The sequence below is a fragment of the Vanessa tameamea genome, chromosome 4 (genome assembly GCF_037043105.1).
Source record: "Vanessa tameamea isolate UH-Manoa-2023 chromosome 4, ilVanTame1 primary haplotype, whole genome shotgun sequence".
NCBI lineage: Eukaryota > Metazoa > Arthropoda > Insecta > Lepidoptera > Nymphalidae > Vanessa > Vanessa tameamea.
In genome coordinates this window covers 14,033,228-14,051,566 of record NC_087312.1, presented here as the reverse complement: position 1 = coordinate 14,051,566, position 18,339 = coordinate 14,033,228, and the positions used below count along the sequence as shown (strand labels likewise).

Here is an 18,339-nt window from a genome sequence, read left to right as displayed (position 1 = left end):
TTTATGCTTTCTATTTGATTTACTTCTAAGAGTTTTTCCGTTAGCTACATTCAAGATTGAAGATACATTTTCAAAGGGAAAAAGTGAAATAAACTGTAGTTGACCAAAACTGACCACAAAATGTTTTCACTTTACGACTTACGAAGTCCTTCAGCAATGAAAGTTGGATTCCCAAATGATACCCTTTGCATTTAAAGTTGGGGCTTAATGTGGGCCACACAAGCTCCAAGTAAGCAGCGGCTCTCGGGGGCAGTAACAATACTAACAATACAATAATATGAATGCCTCGAGGGTCCATTAGTATGCTAACGAGATACGGAAATCGGAACTCGAGTTCGGAACCGTGAGGGCCTGGATCCTACAAAGGTCCGAACGGATCAGTGAAATACAAATTCTAATTAGAACGTCTCAGAACGAATAAACTTAGTATTTTTAAATGTTGAAAAAGAGTAACTACTGAGTTCTTCACGGTAGAATCTGCAAGAAGGTGATGATCTGATGTAGCATTGGTAGCTTATATTTAGAAATAGTTTGCCTGTAAAAGTCTACTTGAATAAAGTAAATATTTTGATTTTGATTTTGAATCAAATGCGCCAATTATCATATAGCTTTACATACGTGACATCTATAGCAGTTCTTTATTTTCATTTTAATATTTACAGTCGTATAAAATAACAAGCTTGGTAAAAAAAGAGGAAATTAATGCAGCGTTTGTTTATTTTATTTAGTTCCACTGATCACATTTGCAATGAATGGAACAAGTGCATTTGTGCTTAGTTCAATAATTGGTTTTATTGTATTTATATATTTAATTTAATCAATATGCCTCTAAAGTAAATTAAATTAAATTCAGGTTTCTATTATGGATAAAAAAAAAAATACGATTTTGCACACATTATAAAACGATTCGTTTTGATTGCATATTAGTTGTTTTTTTTATGTTAGAGGTGGTAAACGAGCAGGAGGCTCACCTGATGGAAAGTGACTACCACCACCCATGCATATCTGCAACACCAGGGGGCTTGCAGGTGCGTTGCTGGCCTTTCAAGAAGGTGTACGCTCTTTTCTTGAAGGTTCCCAAGTCGTATCGGTTCGGAAAAACCGCCAGCGAAAGCTGGTTCCACAGAGTGGTTGTGCGAGGCAGAAAATGTCTTAAAAATCGCGCTGTTGTGGATTTTCGGACATCTAGGTGGTGCGGGTGATATTTGGAATTTTAACGAGATGTCCGAAGGTGAAATTCAGCAGCCGGGATTAATCCGAACAATTCTTCGGAACATTCCCCATGATAAATTATGTAGAAGATGCAGAGCGATCCAACATCTTTACGCAAAGCCAAAGGATCAAGCAGATCGGAAACGGCTTGATCGTCGATAATTCGAGCCACTCTACGTTGGATACGGTCAAATGGAAGGAGCTGGTACTGGGGAGCACCCGCCCAGAGGTGAGAGCAGTACTCCATGTGAGGCCGAATTTGCGCCATCACCTCACATCTAACGTAATCCATGTTAATCAGAATAATAGTTTTCACTTCAATCCATTAAAAATAACAAACGAAAAATTTCCCTTTACAATATTAGTACGATACGAACCTAGACAAAAAATGAACGTATTTGATCTCATTCAATTCAAATCCAGTGAGCGCGGCTCGCGGTTCCCTGTGTGTATATCTCGGAAAGATCAACGTATTTATGTATGTTTACTATTGGCAATAATACTTCGTACTTCTGCTTTTTCCTTTCTACTTTTATGAATATCATTGTATATACATGATTCTTACATAATATTTTACTTATATCATCATTTCGAATATTTATGAGTTGTGACTCAATTATATTCGAACGATAAGATCTATTGAATTATAAATTAGGTGATCCTTCTGAGTAGATATTACACAATCACTTGTTAATCCACAGCTAAACAATGGTTGCTAGTGTTATAAGGAAATGAACTTCTCAGTTTCAAGGGTAGGCGGCACATTAACGGTGTAAGAAGTGGTTATTTATTTATAAAATAAATGGTTCCACGACTCAGCGTCAATGTACTGGTGAATAATGGCTGTGAAATTTATCTTGCTTCGAAGTATGCAGGGCAAGTGCATTAGTGTAGTGCAGCTAAAATCATAAATACCTCGAACCCATTGGAGGGCAATGTTGACGTAAACAATGTTTATTTATAAGACCACATACCCAAAGGTTATCATTGTTCTTAATTAATCTATTTTCTCAGTAGACTTTAATGGTATTTGGTAAATAAATTCATGGGTTCTCAAAATTTTCCATTTTAAATGAGAATTGTTTGTCGTAGTAACCAAGTTATTTGTTTCAAAAGTGCTTGTAAAAGCCTAATTGAACAATTTTGATTTGGTTTCATTTGATGGTTGCTTGCCCGGATTTCAATCCGTGATTAAGGTTCACGTTTTCTATCCACTGTGCATGTTACTTGAACAATGTTATATTTAAATATCTCATTTCTTCTTAAATAACCACGCCAACTCATGTTGTCCATTATTTGAAAATCCAAGAACTTCTTTTAGCACATGTGAACTTTTTTTTTATGTTAGAGGGGGCAAACCAGCAGGAGGCTCACCTGATGGAAAGTGACTACCACCGCCCATGGACATCTGCAACACCGGGGGGCTTGCTGGTGCGTTGCCGGCCTTTCAGGAAGGAGTACGCTCTTTTCTTGAAGGTTCCCAAGTCGTATCGGTTCGGAAAAACCGCCGGCGAAAGCTGGTTCCACAGAGTGGTTGTGCGATATGCGAACTTACTCGCGATGTTTCATTTCATAGAGTTCCAAATGAATTGAACCGATAAATTGAACTTAACAAAATCTTGCCAAGCGAATTCATAAGGTTTACATATATCATCTAACTTTTTAATTTCTTTAACGACCGAACGGATAAAGAGCCCAATGCATAATGTAATGTTAGGTTCTGTAAAGTAAAAACACTCGAGCTTCAAATCTGCACTTATTAATACAAAATATTTTTGTTTTGCGGTGGAATGGCTTATGAGTTGGTATCACTTAAAAAAGCAAAGCCACCGGATAATCTAGGCAATTATTTTGTCACTTATCCTTTTATAAAATATAATCCATCTCCTTACAAAAATTCCTACATTGTGAATGAATTATTTCCAAAGTCATAATATGAAAATTTCGTAATTTCTAAAAGTTGAATCGCAAATCATTCTATGGTAATTGGATTAACATAATTCATATTACTTTTCTGATTTCCGTAAAAAGTTTACAAAGCAACGACACGCAGGATTTGAGCCGCACCCTTAGAGTATCGCCCGAGGGCCTTTACGCGTATTATTTATCGAGTATTCCAGTAATACACACTCTTCGTATAATTATACATATATATACACATAGTATAAAGATAACATATTGAATACTCTTTTAACAATATGATGTACAATAACGACAGCAAATCAAATTAAAAATAGAGATATATATTTTTTATATTATGTTGCAAGTGTGAACTCAGCCTTACGTCACTATTTTTTTTTATTTTTAGCTAAATAAAGTGTCATTCATCATCCTCTCGTCGAAGTACTCGACATAAAATTTTACGATCATCGAGTAATCTGTTAAGTATGTTAATTAATGTACTTTATGCAAGTCGGCACTTGTAAACGCCATTTTACAAAATAAATCAAACGTATGGCTACCACCACAATATGTATGTGTATATTATGTATGTATTCTTATCTGATTAAAAGATACGTTTATCTGAATATTATTGGAATAATTATTTATTTAACTTGATCTATTGATAATTTTAAATCTCATAGCAAAAAAATTTATTATGAATGAAGCATATTACTCTCGGTTGATTTCCAGGCAGCAGTGTGTATTTAAATTGAATTGTACTTCTCGATAGAATCTTCTTTTCGAACTAGTCGTAGCTTTATATATTTTTTTCAGTCTATTTAAATAAAGAATATTTTGATTAGAATGAATTATTTGATTTGTATTAATCATTACTGTTTATATACATTATTATTTATAAACAAGTATGACTAATGTAATTGTTTCACAAACGCATAACTGCTTTCTATGCAGTCGAATGTATCAATACCTCAGTGATCTCAAAACCAGCCAAATCAAACTAGCGTTTCCGTCAGTCTTTGTCCGTTTACGGCTTCAATTAGCAAATGGAGTGACACCACGACAGCAATGGTGTGCCCATTTTAATTACTAACAGGGTGACCATACATACTGACAAATAGAAAGACAATACCTTTAGTTTTTTTGTTTGTTCTTACCTATGTTTATTTAAAAATATAAACAGTTACAATACCCATTTAAATGTTTACAGACTATTTTATCTGTCAAAATATAATAAATGTTTATTAATTGCTATTATTAATTATGAGGATTTCAAAGAATACGTGTAAAAAGTGAACAATGTAACTGACATTAAAATTTTATATATTTTTTAATAACTTAGAACTTAGAGTATAAGGCAAATCATAAACCTCGTTCTTAAATGGATCATTAAAACTGTTGGTAACCCTACACATCTAGCCGTCAACTTCGATTCCGCCCGTAACACAATTTAGCATGCATTACGGTTCTAACACAACCTCAGTCACAATTCTCGGACCAACGCGGTTAATGTATGACGTGCTTGGAAGGATGAACGGACGAATGAATATGGAATGTCAATTGGTAGTTTCATGGATGTCACAAACGCGTTCTCAAGTGGCGTGTATTTCTGGCGGCTGTTGTACACGCGTACTTATTAGGAGTACTTTGAATTTGAATTGACCATGCTCATTACTAACTAAAACATATTCAATTACATGTATGATTAATGACTTACTATATTCAATAAATAATTCGATTCGCTTGCGGATAGCAGAATTGACTACGAGGCGTAATTCAAAAGCTACGCTTATTGCATTGGTACGCTACGAATAACCGAAACAGGGATAAATGTATACAGATGTTATTAGTGTTTCAGTAAAAAAAGGAAAACGTAAATTGGGCAATTCTACTCTCCATAAGCGAAATGATTCCTTTATTTCAATATAGTAAGTAAGTAGTAAGTAGTTATATATTGTCATAGCAACTTTGTCAGTCAAACAAAGATGACCCAATAGAACAGATTTCAACCAATCATGAACGTAAACCCAGGCTTCAACGAGTTTATCCAGTGACAAACATGTGCTTAAAATTCATATCGTGGCCTGTAAAGGAAAGCATTGGAAGGGAATTTCAGTTGCATATTTCCGCTGGATTGAGGATTCAGCTACAAGCGCTGGTCCTAAAAAAACGAAAGAGCAATATGAGTATAATTTCAAGGTCGAAATTGCAGCGTCTCGATATAAAGTGACGCGATTCCATAAATTAATAACTTGTATGCTTGAGACTGTCCAATGTGAAAACATTTGCATTTCAAATATTTTCGTTAAAATTTTCGTTCCTGAGTTTAGTGCGTAAGATACAAACTTTCCGCCATTATATTTTTTTCATATATATTATATATTTATGGACAATACTAAATACCATACAAAAGAATATAATACCAATAAATGAAGTGACGGACCAGTTAAAATTAGGCCAATTAAATTACAAGTTATAGTAAAGTAGCGTGATGGAAATAGCTCCAGACATTAGCCCAACGGTGGGATTTACGGGCCTCACTTTTCGTTTTATAATTTGACAAAAATCATGTTTAAAAAAAAAACAGATTTCACTGGTAAAATAAAATCAATTTGAATGTTTTAACAAATTCGAACCAGAGTCAAACTGACGGAAACCAAATTGAAACCACTTGAAGTTCGTCACAGCAATTAATTATGCGGCCATTACGGTTATCCTGCAATCAATCAAGCGTGCCGATTGTTTAAGAGTGAAATATGGGAATTAGGACATCGTGGCGCCATCCATCTTCATTACCTTCAAATCGACATGATGTCTTCGAGAGCGACGATGAATAAAAATGAAAATTCGGAATTTCTCTAGGCAAATCTTTTTATGTCCGTATATAGATTTTCTATATTTCTAAATTTGTGGATTTTGTAGTGTTGACACAAGAAAAAGTTTTTGAAGTATTTCTTATATGTGGTTTTTATTACTCTCATAATTATAATAATGAACATAATTATGTTGGGTCATCTGGGTTAAAATTGTGTTGTGGTATTTAATAATAATAATAACTTTTATTTCGGGACTAGCCCATACAGTGTTAGTAAGACAATGTTTTCTTCAAAATCTAGTATTAGTTCAATTATAAAATTTAACAACAAAACAATTACATATTTACTTTACAAATTTTATAATACAATACAATAATAAATAATTACAAATTTTAAAATAATAATATTCATCAATAGTAATTTTAATATAACAAAATAATTAAATTTTACATTTTGATTTTTAACATTAAATTAATTTGAATAAAGCAATTAATTTTCAATTTAAAACACACCATCGTAAAAATAAACCTAAATTATCAAATTGTTTTGTACCCAATATTTTATTCCTGTTTTTATATATTCTGCGATTCATTACGTTCATCAATATTAATGTATTGATCTGTTAGTATGAATATTGTACATCATAATTTATGTTGACAGGATTGTAATACCGGAAGGGGATAAAATAATCATAATTTTGGTGCTAGTTGTTGTATTGATGTAAATAGCTACGTGTAGAGTCATTAGATAAATTTAAGTCAGTGATTGTTGATCTGTTCGACAACAAACACCGTAAAGTGAGGCAGAATGTCTTATACTATTGAGTTTTATTTGGAGTTTATGACACTATGTATATTTATTGTTTCAAAAATAAAACTTAAGCACTCTTTATAAATACAACACAACAAAGCAGTGTACACCTATTTAATACTGATTTATTTTAAATATTGATTTTAAATAAAGCTAAAGTCTAATTCCGTAATCAACATTGAAGTATGAAAGTGCGAACGGATTACAGTCAGCTCAGAGGCGCGGCACGCAAAGCCCAAATCAACTCAAATTTATATCACTCTATCTCAGATATAATAAAGATATCGTTGTAAATCTTTATATTCTGTCTACGTCACATTCGTTTACGTTTGCTGAAAATTTCAGCTAAGTACTTAATAGTTGAGTTATTCTTAAATACTTTTAAAAATCCTCAGTCTGTACACTTTGACTACCGAGGTTCCCTTAAAATTTTAATTTCCATACAAATAATAATATAAAAATTCTCTTTATAATATAATTACGCAGTTATCTCTCTTAAAATGATTTAACAATTGCAATCTTTTCATCGTTTCAAATTAACAAAAAGAGAATCGATGTTGCTATGAACCGTTTTACTATGCGAACACCGAAATTTATTTTCAAGGAATATTTTAAACGTAAACCTCTGTTGGCTCTGCTCGTAAAGAGTTCATTTGTTGATTGGCGCCTGCAATTCTTCGGTGAATTTTTGTAAATATTTTTTCAATTTCGCCCGAAGGGATTGAGCGTGTACTGCTTATATACGACAATATAATTTTACAATTTGCATCATTATAAATATAATAAGTAAATTAATTTTTATCGTGCATTGCATTTAATTTAAAATTGGGACGAGTTGTCTATTGATTTCATGTATTGGGTAAGGCGTAATGAACTCGAAATAGATAATATATGCCGACTTTGATTCAATTATTGTTTAAACGATGCCTAAATTTAATTGACAGTATTCACAGAAATGATATGTTTTGTCAGATACAAATTAAATTAGACGTATATTTTTACTCGAAACCTTCATATAATAGCCGAGATCAAAGTGTTCGTTTTAACTTATCAAATTCTTTCTTTTTGAAATTCAAGGTGAAACCACATTTGCTTTAATATTTTTCAATATTTTTCAAAAAATAATTCCTTAATTTGTCAACTTTAAATAAGCAAAATATTTTTTATTCGAGCAGCTATTATTACAAAATCGAATCGCCACGATACACGATTAAATTAAATGTTAAGCTACGGAATGTAGATTCTACCGAGAATAATAATAATAACATAATTATTATTATCTATTTAAATATCGTTACCAGTAGATATGAAACAGTAAAGTGCAGTATAGTACACATACCAGCATATATTCAAATACAGTTCACAGTATACCTGTTAATCATATTCCCGAAATTATTTATATATTTTTAGCGCCAACAACACCAACAATATTTATTATTTTTGTGTTTCAGTCAGAAGGGCGAGCCAGAGTAACTACTGGTACAATTAATGTCCCATAACATCGTATGTCCCAAAATCTGTCGCCCATTGACGTTGTAAGGGGTAAGTATTATTTGTTACGGTGCCAATGTGTATGAGACACCGTAACCACTTTCTTTTTACTTCAGAAGGTAAGGAACTGAAAAGTGCCAGCCTTGTCTAGGCTAACGCCTAGCTTTTGAAACAAAAAATTGGTGATAGTTGGTAGAAGACAGCATCGGGCAGGTGAAGGATTTCATCGGACGAAATTCTGCCTCATGAATATCCAACCAGCATGACTAAGCTCCAGCTTTTACTTTAAAAGGAGGGAAGGCTTTTGCCCAACGGATTGACATTTACAAACTTTACTGTATGGTGATTACAAACACCGCTAATTTTCTTTTCCCAAGATATTTCTGTATGCTTCCTTAAGAGCTCCGTCTTTATATCCGGATATTTGTAGAAGTAATCAAAACAATTGAGGCATCTGTTTCGTTCGGAGGGCGTGGTGCGGTGGCGTGGTGGCGGAGGCGTGGGTGGTAATTAATATTCATAATCCCGTTAAAGAAAAGCCGCAGTTTAGTCTTCACTGCTTAATGATATAGTGGTTTCGTTTGTAATTAATGGGTGCTTTGATTTCGTTTCGCAATACTACCGAAACGAATTTAAATGGTGATCCGTCATAAGCACGTCGCTATATTAGTTTAATTAACATACTCGATTTTGCGAATTATAAATTGTTTTGTTTGTTCTGGTTATGATACGAATGAATAAATATGAAAATAGAGTAGCTTTTTTTTCGTAATTATTATTGTTGTTGAAATTGATCTTTCTAATTTGCTAATGCTTCTAAGATGCTATGAGCCGAGATGGCCCAGTGGTTAGAACGCGTGCATCTTAACCGATGATTTCGGGTTCAAACCCAGGCAGGCACCACTGAATTTTCATGTGCTTAATTTGTGTTTATAATTCATCTCGTACTCGGCGGTGAAGGAAAACATCGTGAGGAAACCTGCATGTGTCTAATTTCAACGAAATTCTGCCACATGTGTATTCCACCAACCCGCATTGGAGCAGCGTGGTGGAATATGCTACATACCTTCTCCTCAAAGGGAGAGGAGGCCTTAGCCCAGCAGTGGGAAATTTACAGGCTGTTTATGTTTTATGTAATTTGCTAATAACTTACTAGTATATCAGATTAACAGTCGTATAGTTTTATAGTATGGCTTTCAGTGGAGTAGAATACGATCATCGTTTCCACCTGAGTTGAGTTTATTGGCTCTATTTTATAGAAAAAAATTTAACTGTCCAGTTTCTTGTATTATAATATCAGAAAAGACTTACAGTCAAGAAACTACATTAGCATGAATTATTATCATGTAATGTGTATCTACGTTTTACCGAGTATAAAATTTTAATTTCCATATATAGCGAGTAAAGAGGCCGAGTAACATTTATTGGTTACGAAGAAAAAATAAACGTTCTCAACGCAAAAAGAGAGTCCTCACGCACTGGCGCGATAAAGCACGGCACCGCTGCCCTTGTTCCAAAATACAAAGAGGAACGATTGAAAGACGCAATTAGGTCGAACGCAGAATTGAATCGCAAGGCATTGTTCAGATATTTAACTTATACAAAGTAAATTCCCAAAGTCAAAGGGCTCACGCAATGCTGCGATAGAGCACGGATCTCTTGTCTTGTGCTTCAAATGGATTGAAGGAAATGAACTGTCACAATTAGGTCAAAAATAATGATCTCTGTGATAATAATATTATAAGACGTACATACTGTATCGTATCATTAGTAAACTAGTTGCAACCGGAAATAACCGGAAATAAATCGAATAAGTTGACAATGAAAGTGTTTTGCGGTAGAATGCCCGATGAATGAGTACGAATATCTGCCCAAAGACCTAAATTCTGTCAATAATTAATTGGTGAAGCTCTGTCTCTATCTATGATAGAATGTTTTGATGTGCATGTACTAAATATAGACGACGAATTCGATTTTCAAAAAAAAGCTTTTCTTTTTTTTTTTAGTAAAGATTGAAATGAACGTATTTTTAGAATATTGTAAATGAATTGTTATATTGCCTCACGCTTAGATGAATCTACATTCACATTCGCGAAGAACGGAAAAATGCTGATTGGAATTTGCCAATGCCGGAAACTGGGACATTTTATTGGGATCCTGTCAGCTTCGTTTCGTGTCGAAAATTGTATTTATTAGTCACAGGGAATGATTGATTTAAAGCTGTGTTTGTAACTTGCGGGCTGTTCGGTATTTTTACGTTATTGATTTGTTTATCTTTGATTATGGTTTTCTTTTCATTTATTTTTAGTCTAAATCTATTCTAATACTATTACTGTTTATGTTTATGAATAAAAACGGTAGAGTGGTATTAATACCCGTGGGAAGAAGTGGTTCGTAGGAGGTGATTGAGAGACTGGGACTATCGGATAGTTGGGTAGCAGAGTACTCTCGGAACACGTATTAAATTCCAAGGTAGCAGCCACGGTAACTACGGGATAGCGGGTATGAAAAATTAAAAAAAAATGAAAAGCAACCATTATCGTTTCATCGAATCATATCGACTTATACAGGGTTATTGGTAATTCGACGTATTCCCGTTAGGAGGTGATAGGGGTGACTATTTGCGATAATTTTAATCCCCATATGTATGATGCAAAAGTGAACCATTTTTGAGTTATCACGTTTTTTTATATTTTTTCAAAAGAAGTCAAAAATGCAACTTCAAAAATTTATTTTAAAAAAAGTATCAATTAAAATCTATTTTTTTCCTCTGATTTATAAAAACGATTAAACACTGAATATTTTTCAATATTTAAAAAATAATTATCGGTCCAAATTTAAAAATGCGAGACAGAAAATGATATTATTTCAAAATTTTCTTTATTTTTTTCCTTCAAATATGCCTGAAAAACAAAAAAAATCATTATGAAACTTGTTCTGCAGATTATTTTAAAAACATAATCGTTTACTTAGCTTTCCGAAAATGTATAAAAACTAGGAATTTATTTCAAAGCAACCGAAATAAAATGATCAGAAAGGACGCTGGCGGAAATTCGTATTCGAACATGACCGAATTCGTACTAAAGGTCGCTCTTTAAAATTCCCACAAAATTGATTTAAATAATAACCAATGTAAAAAATCTTACTTATTTACTTAACTTACTTACTTAATACAAATTTAAAATAAAATTTAGATACATAAACAGTTCAGTAGCTAAGTTACAAATAAGATATTTTGTATTATAATTTTAATCCTGTGCACGTTATTTACGAAGAGGATGCTGAAAGAAGAGTTGCTTTCTGTAGATTCATGCTTAATGAGAATTTAGAAGATGCATCTTTTTTGAATTTCTCGATTAATAATTCATATCGCCATCAAAGACACGAGCCACGAGTAAAATTGAATGGCGTTTAAAAATAGCATTAGCAGCGCACCTTTATCACGCCGTATTGAAACAGACAACGCGTCATTACACGCTAAAAGCAAATACCACGGCTGTGATCCAAGGCGTGTTCCATCAATCTTAATAAAGGCTTGAAAGCCATATTTTTCTTCGTTTCTAGGCGTGTGTCAATCACGATGATAGACTGATAGCTGAAGATCAAAGAGGATTGTTTCCTTAGAACATTGGATATCAGGAATGACGTTAAACGATTGAGGAAATAATGTTATGAATAACTGTTATTTGATTTTGTGATACTGTTATAATTCAACGAAACAAATGATGAGTCAGTTCCGGTTCCCTGTTTCAACTTTTAGACTTCATATAGATTATCCAAATGCGCTCTAGAGATGTAAGCCATGTATAAAGTAAAGCTACGTAAGACATAATTACAGCCGTCATAATATATCCATCACTGCTCAACATGACTTGACTATACAAAAGAAAAATAAGTGCTTGTCCACATTAGAATCCTGCTGGAGCATCTCCGTTCAATAAATAATAATCATATGTATAGAAACTTTATCGTTATTTTTTAATATTGTTTTGTAGTTAAATATAAATCATCACTCAGGTTACTTAAAAAGCTAGGTTAACGTTCTTCAGAGTGTAAAAATTAACAATTTAGATATATTAAATTAAAAATAATAATAAAATTTATTTGTCACTTTTGTCTCTGCAAAGAAATAACACCTTTTCGTAAACTGTAGTTTAATTAGTGTTTTTTTTTAATATCCATTTTAAAACTGAATTAACTATTAAGTAATGTTCAATTAAAATACAACCCGTAAGTGTTGCTTCTCCCTTTTTCTGTAGAAGAAATAGAAACCTAATGCTACACTTCTTTATTGTCGTCTTATGTCTCGGGATTTATTCTGATAAATTCAAGTTTCCTCACGATGTTTTCCTTCCCAGCAGAGAACGATGTGTATCGCAAACACAAATTAATCACGTGGAAAGCCCAGAAGTGCTCGCACGGAATATAATCCATGCTTTTGTAATTATAGATTCATTTCATGTAAAAAAATATTTATCGAAATATTAATGTAATACTCTTGCTTATTTATTTATTTAAATTACGACAAAAGATACACAAATAAAATAAATACATATTCTTAAAATTAATTAGTAACTCAATTATAGGAGAACACAGCATGGACTAAGCTCAAGCAAAAAAAAATAATTAAAATACAGTAAAGAACAAATATAAATTAGTAACTTAAAATTGTGAATAAACTTATTAATTAAACATTTTTTTTTGTGTTAAGTCAATCATCAGTCACTTAACGTATTACTCTGCATTTCATTATTTTTTGAGAAATTAAAAAATACATTAAACAGTTAAAAAAAAGAAGAATTTAAATTTGGAATAAGCTATAAGTCGATATTTTAATCGATTGTATATTGTGTTTAGTGATTTCATGATTTTGAATATTAAATTGTACTTTTAAGACAATATTTAAAATGTATATTACGTGTATATAAATATTAAAGCTAGGAATAGTCAAAGCAAAGTAAGCAAATTTATTTATCTGCGAAAACGTGACTTATTTTAAATAATAATAATTTTATGGTACACTTTAACAGTTATTTATCAAAGTAATTAAGATTTTTTTCTTTTGTTTTTCGTTCTATTTACATATTCAGACAAATATTTGGAGTATTTATAGGAAGCGACAAAAGATTAATTCTACATGTGAATATTTTAATTAATTAGTATCACGTCTAGAAAACCTTAGTCTGTGTCCACACCGCAGTGGACGTCCAGACAGAATGACGCCTTTGTTTTAGCTTCCTTTGTGATTATTTATGGCAAACCCGGCGGTCCTCGAGTGACGGGTAATGGCGACGATTGCTATCAATATGATAAACTCGTTTGCGTTTCCTTGTTGTTTGTTACGACTCGCCTTATTGCTTCTTTGTTAGTGAATGTCACTGATGACATTAATAACTAAGTTAATTTATTAGGTTTTCGGTGGTCGGAGAAAAAAAACAAATGAAAGACTACATTTCGAAATAATTGAATAACGGATAGATTATAATTTAATGTAAATGAGTCCTTTTTATATTTTGATTTTATAACCGTTGCCTGTGTTTTAGTTAAAGAGTTATGGTACTTCAATCATGTAGCCTATAGTTTTACTAGAAAGAAAATTACTAAAATTGCTTAAAAATTAGGTCAATTACTTTTATAAGATTAGCGTAAACTGTAACACGAACGAACACTAATTACATTATAAATAATAGTTTACAAATTACTGCGAGTTTATTTAATCGTTTATAATTGTTGTAGCGATTTAAGGAAATATATGTCGCGCCAAAAGATGTTTTATTTCTATAAAAATAGAAGTGATAATTGGTTATAGACCTAATTTATCAACATTATTTTCGTGAATAATATAGTCTGACAAAACATATAAATTATTACATAACATTTTTTTTTTTAATTAACACCCGCCAGTGTAGATTCCCTTTACATCATAGCCCTATGAGATGACACTTCGAATCGAATGAAGTGAACTCATTCTCAGAACATTGGGTTTGCTAGATTTTTGAGGAACGAAACGTACTATCTTCCTAATAATTTTTTTTTGATGATATTCGCACTCAGAAACTAAACATGAACTTTGGATCGGCAAGTGAGCTGGCAACGAATTATAATAATACTAAGTTGAATCAAGTTCTATAATACAATGAAATTAATAATTTCTCCACAAATCTATAATATAATAGTGACTTTATTATGAGTAAAGATTAACACTAACGTAGAGTGTAGGATCAACATTGAGATACTAAAATCATTTGATATTTGTCGAGATAACTAGGTCGAGCTTCGCACGCTGAGTAAATACGACGCTCACATTTGTCTTGAAGCATTAATAAATTAGATTAAATACTGCTTTAAAGTATTCTTTATTTATATATATATACTTGTACAACTTAATTGTTAATTATAAATACATATGTATTTACAATATAATTATTAACTTTAAGCCCTTACTATACACAAATAGAAACTAAAAATAATTCAAATTCAATTTTTAGCAAGTTTTGAATGTACGGCAAAAATAATGAATATTAATATTTTAGATATGTAAAACAATTACAAAAAAAATATTACTTTGAATTATATTTAAAATATTTTATTAAAATTAGAGATATCCAAATATATTGAAAATATTTTTTTATCAACGACGAATTCCAATTAGAAGCATCGGTTCGTAGCACGTTCTATGATAAAAACTATTCAGTTATTTTTTCGTCGACGTTACGTAAAAGTAGTCATATTATGTTTGGTAATGGAAAGTAATTAATACAAAAATAGCACTGCATAAATCTCGACGGCGAGGAATCTACGGTTTTATCACAAACATGTAATAAATGAGATTTTTTTTTAATCCGGTGCAGATTTCAATCAGGTCTAATTATAATGTAAAACGTTATAGCTATATATATATATATATATATGTTTAATCAAAAGATATACAAATAATGTTAATAAATAATGTTAAAAAAAAAGTTAAATTCGCAAGTAATAAGTTAAGATAATAAAATTAATTTAATCAAAATGACTTTTGCTTTAACTATGTCAATTACATTTAAATAGTATCATTTTTGCAAATTAATATTTTTTATATATAGTATAAAAAGGCTGATGGGTCAATGTGCCTCATCATAAGTGCTCATCACCAACCCAGACATTGGCGCTATAAAAATATTGACCATTTCTTACATCGCCAATGCGCCACCAACCTTGGGAACTAAGATGTCACGTCCCTTGAGCTTGTAATTACACTGGCTCATATAGCCTTTCAAGCGATACACCGCAGCACTAAGTATTGCTGTTTGACGGTTTGGGGGCTTGCACAGAGCCTTAACACCTAGTGAAATCTTATGTTACTTTATTAAGTTAATTTCTAAACTTACACATTATTATTACAGTATAGAGCCGAGATGGCCCAGTGGTTAGAACGCGTAAATCTTAACCGATGATTGCTTATTCAAAACCCAGGCAAACACTACTGAGTTTATAATTCATCTCGTGCTCGGCGGTGAAGGAAAACATCGTGAGGAAACCTGCATGTGTCTAATTTCAACGAAATTCTGCCAGGTGTGAATCCACCAACCCACATTGGAGCAGCGTGGTGGAATACAAACCTTCTCCTCAAAGGGAGAGGAGGCCTTAGCCCAGCCGTGGGAAATTTACAGGCTTTTAATGTAATGTAATAATACACAAGGCTTTATGCATAATGTATCGACGCAATCGAGTAATACTGATGAGGCTGAACACTAAATAACTAGACTTTCCTTATAAACCAGACTTGCTTTTGAATTCATTTCAGTTTGTCGCAAACCGCTGTCCGTTTTGAAAATGCCGCAATAATATTAAATATCCGTCCGGCGAGCCGCACTAAGCACACCTCGCCGATATTATTTGTATAAGGACCTCAATCGGATTTAGGGATGTCGGAGTATCGATATTTAAAGCGATGTTAAATGCAACATTTAGAGACGAGTTAAATCTGTTTATGTCAACCAACAATTGCAAGATTAACCAACATGCTATTTTATTGAATATAATTGATTCGTTTCAACAAATATAACAGTTTTAACTATTTGTGATTAGATAATATATTGTATGTCTATGTTAATAGTCACTGGTTTAACATTACTTAACTGACACTTTTCGTATTGTTATTGCTGATCTCCTTAAAGGGTAATTAATCGTTTTTTACTTAAGTATTTTTATACATAATATTTTCAGTTTTGACAGTTGTTACATCAAACACATCGACAACTGCCATTAACCACGAACAACACTATCTTCGGTGCTCTCAAACATCGCGCTTAAACCTGTTTTGAAATTTTGACTCATTATTTAGAATGGCTTTATGCTTTGTATTTAAATAGAGCCACGGAGTGCACAAAGTTGTTTCATTTCAAGTTTGGAACAATGTATATTAAAACGAGTATCATATTTGTGATAGAGATTTGCACAAGCCTACCTATGTATACTACCTTTATCTATATCGTCTGGGCTAGATTATCCAATAAGCATCCTAGTCAGGTAGGTAGGCTAGGTAAGCCAAAACACGGGAAGAAAGTATTCAAACTCATTGTTGTTAATGATATTGTTGATGGTGAATATTTCTCCTTATTGACTAGCGTTATGGATTACTTTCGTAATATAGCATAAAACGTCATAATTATAAATAATCTCAGTATGGTATAATATATATTATGTTTTAGGAAGTTAGAAAAGGGTGAAGGGACCCAGAGACGTGCATTGCCTATAGGCCCCGAGATGATTATTACGGGATTGCATCTCGTCCAGATCTTATTTTATGGACTTCGTTATTTTATTAAATGTATAAGTATTTATTCTTCCACAAAACTTAATACTTCGTTAATGTGTTCCGTTTTCAATGGGAGTAGGCTGGTGTAAATAGAAGAACTATGTCCATTTTCCCGTGGCTGGCAGTGCAATTATATTATATTGTGATTTATGCATCTTACAAAAACAAAAAGATTCAAAAAAACAAAAAAATTATCGTCACTGATCTATTTGAACCTCTCAATAATTAAGTACATTCCTTAAATTTTAAGTTAATGATATCTTTATATCAAAATCAAAAACATTACCCAAGTACACTACCAGATATATTAGACGTAAGCTATCACGGGTCTCTAAAACATACTATATAAATATTAAAATAGGATTGTTATGTAGATAATTATGTTTTTATTATGAAAACTATCATGGCGAGAGAGCTGAGTCCGTACCGGTTGATGTAAAACATTTATAGGCGCGCCCTGGGGGTGGGACCGACGCGTATTTCGAAACGGAAAGCGAAATGACGTTCTCTTGTTATCCCTCCACCGGCACTCTCTACTCCATACTGTGTATTATTATAATAATAAGAATAACACATTAATTTTGTTACCGAAACTCTACGTTCCTGTTTATTTTACTCAACGTATATTTATCGGTTTTCTTTAATTATAAATTCTTTCAATTAATCAATTTTGCGAAGCGTCCTTTGACGGCCGTATATATTATTATTAATATATATTTATCTATACAAATGACTGGAATCTTAAATTTCAAATTCAGTTCATAATTTACATTTTGTCCGACTGAACTGACTTACGTCTGCAGGAGTAGAGGATAATAAAATTCAAGCCGTGAAAGAAATGAACATCATTCACATTTCAAGCCGCTTGACGTGCTCGACAGGGCTACGGGATCCGCAACGACGCGGAGTTAAAAAGAAGGAAACATTTATAACGAAAAACATACATACAGTATTTTTGTGCTTTTTGTTTAAATTGTAGTTTTTAAAGGACTTTTATTATTGCGACAATCAGAGTAAAAGTATTTTTTATTTATTATTATAAATTATAAAATTGATAGACTGGCTGGCAAATTGGCTGCCTGGTGTAAGTGATCACAACCGTCCATAGATATTGGCGATGAAAGAAATCTTAAAAATCCTTAGTGGTAATACATCACCAACCTTGGAAACTAAAATGTTAAGTTAAGTCTTGTGCCTGTAGATCCACCGGCTCTCTCATCCTTGAAACGGAAACACTAAAAATAATAAAAATTGCTGTTTGACGATTGTAAAATTATTATAAAAATCTCGTGTGATTAAAAAAAAAAA

General features: G+C 32.3%; 1 protein-coding gene across 1 annotated transcript in view; it reads right to left on the bottom strand.

Annotated features, from left to right (window-relative positions):
* The window catches only part of Side-ii (sidestep II), a 394,183-nt gene that overhangs the window by 234,306 nt on the left and 141,538 nt on the right, over positions 1-18,339 (bottom strand). The gene's annotated exons all lie outside the window — the stretch shown is intronic.